The sequence below is a fragment of the Xyrauchen texanus genome, chromosome 45 (assembly GCF_025860055.1).
Source record: "Xyrauchen texanus isolate HMW12.3.18 chromosome 45, RBS_HiC_50CHRs, whole genome shotgun sequence".
In the NCBI taxonomy this organism is placed as follows: Eukaryota; Metazoa; Chordata; class Actinopteri; order Cypriniformes; family Catostomidae; genus Xyrauchen; species Xyrauchen texanus.
In genome coordinates this window covers 22,272,442-22,285,734 of record NC_068320.1, presented here as the reverse complement: position 1 = coordinate 22,285,734, position 13,293 = coordinate 22,272,442, and the positions used below count along the sequence as shown (strand labels likewise).

The following is a 13,293-nucleotide window of genomic DNA, read 5'->3' as shown; positions in this document are numbered from 1 at the left end:
ATCAATATGTCTCTCAAACTTTCAGCCACTCAGTGGTGGTACTTCAGTAATTCCGTGATCTAATCAGTGTCATTATCACTCTGTTGGCCTGCATGCTTTTGCACTTGTCTGTGGCTGAGACCGAAACCTAAGGCAGCTGCATTTCTGCCCATCAGAGACTAAACAGGCAGTGTTTTGTGTATAAATGTATCTCCTAAGGAAATTGGATTAAGACAGGCTTCCAAAACACCATAAAAGTCATTGAAAATAAATATTTTTAAAAAGCAAATATTTCATGACGGTTTAAATTTAGAAAATGAGAAATTCACTACATCAGCTGTTTGTATGTTTTAAGAGCTTGATTGCAACTTAGTACAGTATATGAAATAAATATATATTTTTTTCTTTTTATTAAAAAGGGGATTTATTGTGTTGTCCCACACCCGTAGAGTTATATATAAAAGTAACAAGTTAGATTAAGAAATTTCATTTTTTAAAGAATACAAGGATTAAAACAAATACATGAACAGGTATGCTTTTGGAAAATTACATTATGTATAAAACATAGAATGTTTTTTTCTAGTATATCTACATTTGCATTGGCTTTAGGGTTTCATTGGTAATAAAGTTAGCTAGCTTTGAAAAAGGCACAAAAAGATCTCTCCCTAATTCCTTTAAAACTGGTCCATATAAACAATGCCATTAAGTTTCAGAAATATACATTTGGTAATCCTTTCGGTATATGTAGCCAGTGTTATTGCCAAAAAGGCAGTCCTTTATACAGTAGATCAATGTCAGTAGATCAGTCAATCTCCCTTTTTTGATGTGTCTGACTCAACATTGGTGCAAGACATGCCTGGTTTCCTGCCGTCTTTGTAGTCCAATGGAAAATGGGAGGTCAGTTACACAGTGTTACAGATATGAAGGCCCATGTTGAGGCCTCAAGTTTGTCCAGACAGTCAAAGTTCATCTGCTTCCTCTGAGCTAAAACTGCTCCCGCTGCTTCCTTTGGATGCTGTGGGCGATCCGGCAGAGAGAAGTGGGTCGGTGCCGAAGGGCGAGAGAGGGTCATCCATGAGGATCTCTTCCAGTCGATGTTCTTCTTTCAAGGAGGTGCAGAAGAAGTCGGTGAAGTGGGAGAGAGGATCAGAGAAGTTTGTGGAGCCATCAGTCTGTTCTCCGGTGTTCTCAGCACCCATAGCTGTCGGCAAGGGTGTCCTCTGGATGTATTCCAGGTTACTTATGTCCTCTTGAGGGTAGAGAGGTGGCTGAACAGCTTGAGGGGGCCCCTGGGTGATTGGAGGCACCGCTGGGATTTGGGTCTGGTGCTGCTGTTGTTGTTGTTGTTGTTGTTGTTGTTGTTGTTTAGGAGGCGAGATGAAAGTTCCACAGCTCCCCTAGGAGGAGCCATGTTTGGTAAACCATGAGCGCGAGCTTGGATTTCCAGTTCCTGTTAAGACACAAACACACAAGCAGGTGGATTAGAGATTAACTCACCCTTCATTACAAGAGGCCCTAAAGTGCTTATGCCTTTGACAGTTTGAGTTTTGAACTTATCCATTTAAAATAATTAAATTAAAACAAAGAAATCATGAGTTAAAGAAAGGCAGCCCAAAAGTGACCAGCATACATTGGAACTCCTTCAATGCTGATTTTTACATGGCTCGTTGAATGCTGCATAGCAGTTTTCTGAAATAGGCACTACAGCAGCAATGACTTGTATTCAGTTTCACACAAATCACAAGTAACACGGCAGATTTTCAGATCATAAACACTCACTTTTCACCCTGTTCGTCACATAATGCTATTTTATGACATCAAAACACTTTTACGATAGTGGATGACTTTAAAGAGATACATTTTAACTTTTGCATTGCATAACTAGCTACATCAGTGTTTCTCAACCTTTTTGATGAACACCCCCCTACATTAATTATTTATTTTTTTGTTTTAACAATGGTATTTGTAACAAGACCATGTAATCAAGCACATGAAAGCATGGATGATCTTCACTACCATGGTAAGATGTAACATGATTTCTATAAAACAAACTATTTTTGAATTTATAAACAGTAGACCAACACTAAACACATGTAAAAACAAAATATAAATATTTATAAGTTGTAATAAAATGTATTATATTCCCTCACCTTCCCTAATAACATGACAAATTTAATAGAGCTGAAGTTGTGATATGATAATATTTACTATCAATCTGTTTCTCCCTAAAGTACAGTTAGAATTGCTATAGTAAATTCAAGGGTGGTGATGTAGAATTCTGGGCCGAATTCAAATGGTTTCTGTTTCTTGCGCCTTGCTTCTCACTGATTCTTCCAGAGCTTTGGTTTAAGAGCTAGAGACCGGTCTGCAAGTAAAAACGCACCTTCTTTGCTTCGTGCTGCTCTGTCCATTGAGCCGTATCCATCTACAGAGCCATACAGGTACATTAGCAGAGGTTGTGGCTCTGCCTGTATATTTGATGCTGCTAAACCAGATACTTCAGATGCGTCGCTAGACTTCAGAATTACATGAACCGCAGTACAAATGCGTAACAACCCTTATAATTGAGAACCAATTGATATACTCCAAGTCTAGATAAACATTTAATGCAAAGAGGAACTTGGATGATAGATTTGATTATTATGAGTGATACATTTGTAACCTAACGCCCCCTTCTCTACTAATTTGCTCTCAGTGCCCCCTGGCATCCCTTGAACGCCCCCGTTGAGAACCCCTGAACTACATTTACAAGCTTGTTCGAGTTCGATCAAATTGTGCATCAACTCAACTGATTTGCGATTTAAAGAACCAGGTATGGTCCTGAACAGCATGCGAGTCTACACGCAAGTCGAAAGTATCGTTGAATCCACACAAAATTAGTGGTTGCTTTAGCAATTGTGTTTTTCATCTCATATTTGCCTTAATGACACTATTGGTTAGGTTTATGTTAAAGGTTTAGGGTATGGGTATTTTGTTGACTTAAAATATGGTTGTAAGAACATGCAACTCACTTTTATAACCACACAGTGGACATTTTACCTTGGAACTGCCTTGCCGTACATGCCCTGCATGTAATAAACCACATAATGTCATTTTGCAAAAATGTCGCCGCAGTCACGTATATTTCATGAGATCAGGCTGTTGAAGTGAGAAAATACTTTTGATTTGTTTAACATCATTTGTTCACTATATAATTCCTCTAATTCCCCCTGCATTATTTCATATCACCATTGACACTTTGCATTTGAGGGCAAACCCTGACAGCAAATGATAGATGACCTTAAATAGCCCCCTGATTTGACCAGAAGTTATTCATCTTATTAGCTACAATGTTCTCTCTCACTCTACATCTCCACTACTACTTTTTTGCTTTAGGCCTTTACCAGCCTCACGGGGGAGTTTGTGCCATAAACACATGACAGGGTACATCCAGCTTCAAAAACTCATCCATCAGAGAGCTATATTCTGTGGTCCCTTATGCCCAGCAGGGCAGCTCCATTTCTTTTACCCCTAAAACTAAACAAAGTCTGGCACGTAATCATTAACTTGCCAAGACCTTCAGCTCACCAAAACAGTAGCGAGTGGCAGGCCATTTGTGAACAAAATGTGCAAATGTGTACAGCTGACCTACTAACTTGTGACTCTTGCAAGTGCAGTGTTGGGGAAGCTGCATTGAAATACTGTACTTTGCCAAGCTACTGTACATGCTGCATATAAACTAAAGTAGTGAAATTACAGTGACGCTACTCTTTTGAAAAAGTAGTTTGCTCCCTGTACACTAAAAACTGCTTAAAATAAAAAGAACTTGAAGACACTAATTTATACAAGTCAGTTGAAAACATAGTAATGAACAGCAGCATTTCACTAAAAATGGATATAAAAAGTAGACATATAATGCTCAAATTGGTGACAATTGTTATTAATCGGTTCACTAGAATGAATCAGCCTCAACATTACATACGGTGACGACAGTTTACAAGAAACTTGTGTTTGATTATTTCCTCCGCTCGCTTGTGTGTAATAGGTCTTTGATGTTATGTTAAAAACATTTTGTCATGCCACACTGGCACTTGTTGGAAAAAGTAGCTTGTTCCTGGAAAAGCTACACTATTTGCAAAACGACTGTTAATCTTAACTACTGTCATGAAAAAATTAAGTTAGTATCGTTGCTTCCTTTAGCTAGTAATTTCCCAAGTATCTTTGTTAAATGACATGGTTTCATATTTTTCTATTACTCCCAAGCAGTATCTCTAGCGGAGACAGTCTAAATGAGCTATTGTATTGCCTCTCAATGTGGGTATCTTCAGACACTCAATTGAGGCATCATTAGCTTTTGGATAGGGAGCTTCAAGGTAATTACTTTGAGGGCTAATTGCAATGTCTTCACATGTGTGAAGACAACTCGTGCCCGGTCCACGAATATATCAATACTGTGGGAATGTAATGTAATGCATAAATTCAGACGAGAGAGGACGGAAGACCAGCTCTTCAAAATTATTAGCCCTCATAATCTAATTCCAGGCCTATTCCTCACCTGACAAAGCTGTAGCTCGCTATTTATTAATCAGGTAATTACCTCAGCTCACTGTGCTTCAAAGCAGGGACGGAAAGGCAGTTACAAACATCAATAGAAGCAGGCCGCTCGGCTGTCAGGCACATGGGGATGGGAATGAGGAGAAGAATTCGGTTGTTTCAGTTCCCTGTTGCTTTAGCTGGTAACCAACGTAAATGGCCAGTTAAAACCATTTTCTTTTGGACACTTTAATGCAATAAAACTTGAATTTAACTGATAACCCATCATAGTCTATGTGCACGGGAAGGCATATTAATGTTATTGTATCAATTTGTTCAAAATGGTTTAATGGAACTGCCGGTTTCAGAAAAACGAGTCCTTGTTCAGCATTTTAAGTTTGTAGAGATATTATAGTATATTTAAATACCCAGCTACTTTTATGAGTAGCTTAGCTTGACAAAGTAGTGATGTCAATACCATTTAAGGTAGTCTACCTGCAACAATAACCAGCTTAATCAGCTATTGCCAGTGACAGCCGAGCATTGCCCATCTAAAACCAGTTTAAAAATAATCTCAAGTTTAAGATTGTCCAAACTAGTTCTTTTTCAACAGGGTTACATACATCCCTTTCCCTCTTTCATTTCTTAAATTGTTAACATCTACCATCTCTCAGGTCAGGTCTGTCACTCTCTCTCTCTCATAGCCATCTTTAACTTGCTTTCTTGTTCTTTTTGTCTCTTTACCTGGATTCGTAGCAGAAGTCTTCTGTTGGCCTGCTCTAGTTTCTTCTGTCGGCTCTCCAGATCGCAGGCGTGTTGCTGCTCTTTCTGTAGCCACTTAATATATTCCACCGAGGCCTTGAGGATTGTCCCTTTGTTCCAGCGCATATCACTGCCAAAAAAACGTAAAAGATAACCTTTCTCAGCACTGCTTTCGCATCAGCAGAACTTTCATACACAGAGAAAGGCCTCACAAGGGTCTCCTTTTTTCCAGGACTAAGAAACTGTGATTTACATGGCCAGTTATTCATTCTTGGACATTACCCTGCCTTTGAATGGGAATTTTAATGGAATAGTTAAGTGCATCTGCAGAAAAGTCCATTCTGTGGACCCTTGTGTGGTAAAATGAATCCCTGAGCGAAAATAGGTGTCGAAGGAAGTATGAAAAAATTGGACTTTGGAAGCGGAGCTAAAGTGTAGTCATTCTCGATACCATTACTTTTTAAAAGGAGGAAAGTGTCGTGAAATTGTCTCTTCCTTTGGAATAAGATGTTGGCCCTGATCGGAGCTAATAATCTCCTTTATCTTGTGTTAATGGCAAGGTGACAGCAGTAGCCTTTCATTTAAATTCCATAAAAAGTTCAATTAAGCTGGGGCCATGGACTGCCTCCCTTCACTTTTCTACTTCTCTGGGTTCAGTTGTGCTTAAACTTTGGTTCAAATGGTCCATATTTTGCCTTGAATCTCATTTTCATCATTTAAATGGTGATCTGTTCTGACGTGGTCTGTCACTCTGTAGGCGTTTCCTTGAAATATTAGTACTATACTGTCATTTTCACTGCTTCAATATCATCTTCATGAGTCTATATCTGATGTATTTTTTTTTTCTTTGCCAGGTGCTATCTGACTTTTAGAGTTGAACTTGACTAAGATTTTTAACTCACGGGTCATTTGATTTGGGTATCAGCGTTCCGAGCTCTTTGATCCTGTAGTTGATGTTGTATCGCCGTCGTCTTTCAACTGGCAATTAAAAGAGCAAAAGTTAATCATACAGCACATGCCAAATATTAATATGAAATATTTAAAAATTAAAAACATAAATCATCTATACATAAATCAAATGTATCCATTATAATAATCAAATTGATCTATCATAAGTATAATATTAAATATAAATAATTCAATTGTATATTTAACCCTCTGGGTTTGGGGTCCCAGAAACCCCAGCAAGTACAAATATTTTAAATTTTAATTACATTTTCCATTCAAATATTACATTTGAAATATTTTCATGTGATCTAGACATTACCCATTCAAAAGATATTACTGAATGGTCAAACCCCAATAATTATAATGAAATATGGCTTTTATGTTTGTTTGGAGTCAGTTTGGCCCAAGTAAAAAACAGGGAGGGGCTTACTTAGATTGTGATTGTCTTTTTTCTGTCTTTCTTTGGCCATGACTCTGGTATCTTGTTCTGTAAGTGAAGAAAGAGAAGGTTATTTAGTTATTGATAAAATGTATCTGTGTGGTATAGCAGTTTCTATGTAATAAATGTGTTTGTCAGTTTAATAATGTCTGATTCTTTAGTTTTAACAGCTTCCTAGCCATTTACAATCATTCAATCCCTAAGAATCATGACCTCGGTCAAGTACCCATAAAACAAAACTAACCTTTGTTAAACCCAACACACGTAGACACATTTCACTACAAGTCTGTTATAATTCACCCCAGACTCCTCAACACCAGATCTCTGTCTTATTGTATAAAAAGCTGTGTATTTTCTTTTAATCCTTCCTGACCCTACAATTAACAGATTAAGCAATCTGCTGACATCCTAGAAAGGGTGAAAGGGGGACAAAAAATACTTAAGCATTCATATTTGCATTTGCATTCTTCCAAATTATATAATTTGGTGCAGTGATTGGATTTCTCAATTCATTTCTGCTGATTCAATAAGGTCGTTTAAAATGTGTGTAACCAAACAAGAGTGCTTTCCAGCACCCTTATAGGAGAAAGACAGTAATGCACTTATTTTCTTGCCAGAGTGAAGAGTTTTCTAGGCATCCTTTCTATTTCCTGAATCAATTAGTTTTACTTGATGCATGACATTCATAAGAAAAAACGGCATCCACAAAGGACGCATTGTGACTTGTCTATCATGCTAAGAATACATGCTTCCATATTCCGCTCATTGAAGCATTGATAATGAAGAATGAGGAGAATACAATGCAGAGCTAAACAGAGCACACGGACTCTTAAAAATAAGACAGCAGGATAATAAGATGAAACATACGGGTTGTGTTTGGCTTTTACATCTTGGGCCATTTGGAGTAACAGATGTGGAGTGACTCAGTCTGGGTTTGCTTTGTCTAGATCTATTTACAGTATGTTCTTTTTTTGTTTATATATATATATATATGTGTGTGTGTGTGTGTGTGTTTTTATTGTTTATTTATTCAGTGGGGTCCAAGATTCAAAGACCACTTGTGAAAATCCTACTATTTTGCATTTGTCTAATCTAACAGCATAGTCTCAAGAGAACTCGTAATAATTCATAGGTGTTGACGAAATGGTAAGATATCGTACGACTTGGCTCAAAAGACAAATTTACTTTTATCCCCCATAGAGACAACATTTTAGCTAGCCTCTTATACAACAATTTATTTTAAGAAAGGAAATGTCTTGATATATTTTGGTTACTCATTACACATTTATTTATTTAATATAAATGAGTAATGCATTTCAATATTCTAATATAATATACGGTTCTCTCATTACGTTCCAATCCTCAGTGCTTTCTTTACTCCGTGGTACACAAAAGTTATTTCCCTATTAAAATCATGATTAGATTTAGGGTTTGGGAAAGGGGTTATACTTCAGGTTAGGTTTGGGCTTAAACTTTATGATAACAAGCTTAAATTAAAAATGAATTGTACAATCATTGTTTGTTGATTAGTTTTTTTACCTTTTGTACAAAGTTAACATGTACAATGTCACACATTTGTTTGAATAGTGACTTTTTATTTGACTAGTGACCTTGAAATAGTGCTGAATCATGTGTTTCTTAAATAGTTAATAATCATCTTAGTTTATAAATGATAATGTTTAAATTAGATTTTGAATCCTAGATTTGCAATGTAGCCTCAGACTTTTGAACAGCACGTATACATAAAGCTCTGCTGATCAGGATTTGTATTGTCTCTATACGCATACCTATTAAAGATATAGTGTATATATATCATAGATATAGTTTATTCAAATGAACTGATCTTAAAAAGCAGTCACAGATTTATTATCTAAATGCTTTTTTATAGTTTCTAATAATGAACTGGTCTTATACAAGTTTCTTTTGCCTTTGCTAACAGCACAGGTCCTTCTGGGACAGGCTGCGTTGCATTCCTGTGACTTCTCTTTTAACTGAGAACTTTGTGGGGCATGCGAGGGGTGTCAGTCCACTGTGAGATTTAAGTCATACCTTGGTTTCCACCGTACACATCCAGCATGCTGTTGTTCAGGGACACCTTTCGAGAAAGAGAGAGTTTGTGAGTAAGAGTTCTTTGGTTTTCCACAGATGAAAGAATGTCATGCAGGTTTGAACAACATGAGGGTGAGGAAATGATGACAGAATTTTCATTTTTGGGTGAACTATCTTTAAGCAGCGGAACTGGATGTTTATAAGGTTAGTTATTGTGTGCATATGTGATTCTTTATGCATGTTTTTTGTGTTATATGCAAATATACATTTGTAACTATTAAGTTCCTATAGCGCTGGATTAACACATGCTCTGATTGGCAGAGACGAAAGAGGGTGCTATGGAGCAAGTTTTTGTGCTAAACAATGGTATGTTGAGCCAGCTGAAGTATTTTGTCTGTGCACATTGTTTCAAAAGATATCTAAATTTCTATTGCTGCAAGCTTAAATTATTGTTCACTCCACAACATTGCAGAAATGTTCAATGTGTGACCATAATCTAGTGTGGTAAAGGATTGTAAAGGAGGTCAAAGCATTACAGAAGCAGCATTATATTATAGTTTCTGCTGGCTGCTAGTCTTTCTTCCGCACATACATGCTCTCCATTATCTCTGTGGCGGAAAGAGTGTGCATATCAAAATGAAAGATTGCCACAGCCCCTCGACTGCTCACGTCGTAATCACTTCAATCCGTTACCATCATGTTAGCTGAGATGTTGACACGGGGAAACGGCGTGATGTGTCGTGCTGTATGACTAATTAGAACGAATTGATCCGTTAAAGCATGGTATCATTTCTGTACAAGTCCACTGGGAGAGAAGATATTAGCTCAATCCAATGCCTGACTGCTTACTCCGATACAAAACTCCCTTGATGCATTTCATCACTACTTACTCTCATCCCGTACCTCATACTTTTTAATCTTTGGCTAAATATAAGTGTTTTTATGTTTTATGAACAATGAAATCAAAAGTGCTAAAACTATTTTATGTATTCCTATATTTGTTTTTTGTAACATCTTTGTTTTAGGCCCATTTATATGCTATGATAGTTCAATTAAAGGTGAATCTAAATGTATAGGTAACAGCATATCGAATTATTCAGATTGAGAATTTATGCTAGTTCACAAATAAATTAAAATGATCATTATTATAATTCCTCATGTTCTTCCAAACCTGTATGACTTCCTTTCCTCAGTGGAACAAAAACAGATGTTAGGCAGAATGTTAGCCTCAGTCACTGTTCAGCTTCATTGTAGGAGGAAACGGTGCAATGAAAGTAAAAGGTGACTGAGGCTAACATATTTATAACATGTTTTTTGCTGATCCATTTAGGAGAGGGGGGTGAACTATCCCTTTAAATGAATTGATTAAATTTGACATAAAGGTCAAAGTGGTTAGTCAAAAAGTAAATGTTTTAAGTGGTTAGAAAATAATTTTCCCTCATAGATCACTTCAGGGCAAATAATTGCCCCTTAACTATTAATTTTATGTGTTATTTCTGACACGTATTAGAGGAATTCTCCTTGACAGTCTCTCTGTCAGTAACGCATACCTCTCTAGTGAGTTTGGGTGTTGCTGTAATCATGGCTCAAGCGATGCTTTGTCCAGCTGCTAATGTCAATATATGACCTTATCAATTTCATGCTGGTCTCACACATACTTGGGCTACTTGTATGCCCAGATGCTTATATAAGGGCTTTCATTAACTCTAGCTGAATTGCAGTGAGGCTGTCATTCTAACCAACATGTCCTTTGTGATTAAATGATGACAGAATTGTAATTTCTGCATGAACAATCCTTTTAAAGTTAGGATACCCTAACATTGCAGTTGCGTGTATTTAGGTGGTGGTTAGCTGGCGAGTTTGTAATACGCAAACAGCTTATAGATGTAGACAGGGTTATTTATCTAATTGCATAGACATTTTACAGGTCATTATAAATGGCAGAGGAAGTAACATTTTTATACAATGTAGTAATGAACTTGGCTTATACTTACGTTATTTTGCATCATGATACCTGGCTCCATGCAATCTAAACCCCCATCTTTGAACCCGGATTCAAGGCTAATAAGATCATCCATAACGTCATCCATTGGAAACTAAAAGAAAACAGTGATTATAGTGTATTCTTTGTTCTTCATCAACAGTTGTTGAATTTGATATTTTCTCTGTATTCATGTTTTGTTTTTGTTTCATTATCATCAGTCAATGTAAAGTGCAAGTGTGAATAAACCGGGTCCTTAATCCAATAACAGATGATTCATCATCTCAGAAAGATAACAGTTGTAGATGAACCACCTATTATCAGAGTAGTTGACAATTGTATTGTCAACATGTTTGAAGTTATTGATGAATACATTCAGAGACAATTGAAATGGGTTGAGATCATTGGAAGGACGCACCTCGCTGTCGTGATTGGTCAGTGTGAGCAGGGTGACAGGGCTTCCTGGTGTGCTGTTGTCGCTTACAGGCGGCATGTGTCCATTGCGCATGATGGGCACGGTGCCCAGGGCTTGGCCCGGGTGAGGGTGGGCAACCTGGTGGGTCTGGCTGGCAAGCTTGCTGCCTAAAGTTAGGTACTGTTTGACTTGCTGGGTCTGGTGGAGATGGTACTTGGAGTTCTCCAGATGGCTTTGAACCTTTGGGAAGAGGAGAAAGACCATTTTTACAAATCCTTTGTCTTGGTTAGTTTATGCATGTTTTAGATCTTTAGATAGAAATGTATAAATAATGATCAACCAAAACCAGCTTAGAATATCCTTTAGAAAACATGACTCCTTATACAAAAGTACATTATTTAAGCATCAGTTAGTGGACACCAACTCAACAATCTCCTTTTCAAGGTCTTTATCTCTTCAACACTATCAACTTTCTTAATCAGTCTTTAAAAGTTTGCACCGTTAATCAATATAAGCCAACAATAGCTAAAAACTCAAAACAACAAAAGCAAGAATCAAAACGGAAAGCAAGTTATAGCAAGTTCTTACATCGGAAACTCGAGCTGCGTCTCTCATCTTGTAGAAACTACAGTCAGTTAAATGTGGCATTCTCAATCCCTATATATCCCCTTGCTGTCCTGTTTAGGAACACTAGGTAGATAATATCCCAGGCTGTAGAATGGATTCAGAGTGACTGTTCTCTCCGGTCCCTGTCCAGTCTTTAAAAGCTAGCCAGGAGAAACTAAATGACCTAATTAGTAAGAGGGCAAGGCCTTTCCTTTTATTTCAGGTCGCAGTAATCACCACAAACAGAGCCATTAGATTACTGATCTGACAGATTTGATCACCGCATGGCCGGTGTCTTTTCCCTATATCACTAATTCAATGGGTCCGCCCACTTCTGTTTGTGTGAAGTGACCAATCCATGACTTCCCCCTTCTGCTACTTCTGCTTGAGGGGGGTCACAGACAAATACTGCTTGTTTTGTGTTTTCTAAATGGCCCAGGGGCCCTTCTCTGGATGAGACTCACTAGACAACATTGCCTTCTATCTGTTCTCAAAAACCAACTGTTGTGAACTGTTCACTCCTCTAATTTTAGTCTACAACATATTGTAAAGCTAAATATGGGAAGGGTTCATTAATTTGGGGTGACAGAGGCTGCCCCTAGTAGTCATTGTTATGTTGCCTATGCTCACAAAAGCACAATTGTAAAGAGAGTTTTATGGTGGTCAAAGTATTTTTGGAAAAATCTAAAAATGAACATTTATTGAACATTGGCTAAAAATAGGGTGAGTAAATAATGACAGGGGGACATGTTTTTTGGGGTGAACTATCCCTTTAAAAATGAATCAGAAACATTTATTGGAAGACACACCAGGTTTCTGGGCTCAGAAGAACTTTCTCACCCTTGAACCCAGTTCTTAAATGGAAAATATTATCCCATACATTCAAATAGCTATTTAAGCTTTTGAAGGATGAATTTAAGAATCTGGTGTCCAAATCGGATCTTCCATGCCCTTCTGGTTACATATTCAACAGAGGCCTGTCTCTGTTTATCAGCCATTGCAAAGCTCTTTATATCGCACATACTGGATTTGTCTTCAAAAAAGACCTAGAGTGTAACTTCTCTTTTATCCCAGGCAAAGGTGAAAGAAGTAATTGTGTCTGAGCTCATCTCTGCAGATGGTATGGGAAGGGTTATCCTTCCATAAATAAATCTACATTCTTTTCATTAATAAAGGATTTCTTTAGAGTTGCTAAAGGAGATACTAATCAAAGTCTAAAAAAAAATGAACAAGAGCATTTCCTTTACCTTAATGTGGTTCTTTAAGTGTGTATCATGGCTGGAAATCCCGTAACTGTGTCTTGAATGGCGACGTGTAATCTATAGTGCTTGCGTTGATGTTGCTTAATTTTGTTTTAGGATTAGTCAAGATCTGGTTTCACTTCAGAAAAAATCTGAGTTTTGAAACTTTGGCGAGGTTGGCGATTTTTACCAGCTGTAGGACAAAATTAATTATGGACAAAATCTTTTATGGCTAAAAAAGATTTAGGTGTCATAGACGGAGAAAATTGGATCAAGTCAAATCCGGTCAGTTCTATATTGGCTTGACTTACAGATACAGAGCTGTTCTTTCTCAAAAAAGCAGTTTGTGTTATGCTGAATA

The 13,293-nt window shown here is 37.4% G+C and overlaps 1 pseudogene; it reads right to left on the bottom strand.

Annotated features, from left to right (window-relative positions):
- Positions 1-403: 403 nt before the first annotated feature.
- Positions 404-13,293, bottom strand: part of LOC127637717 (transcription factor EC-like) — a 55,073-nt pseudogene continuing 42,183 nt past the window's right edge.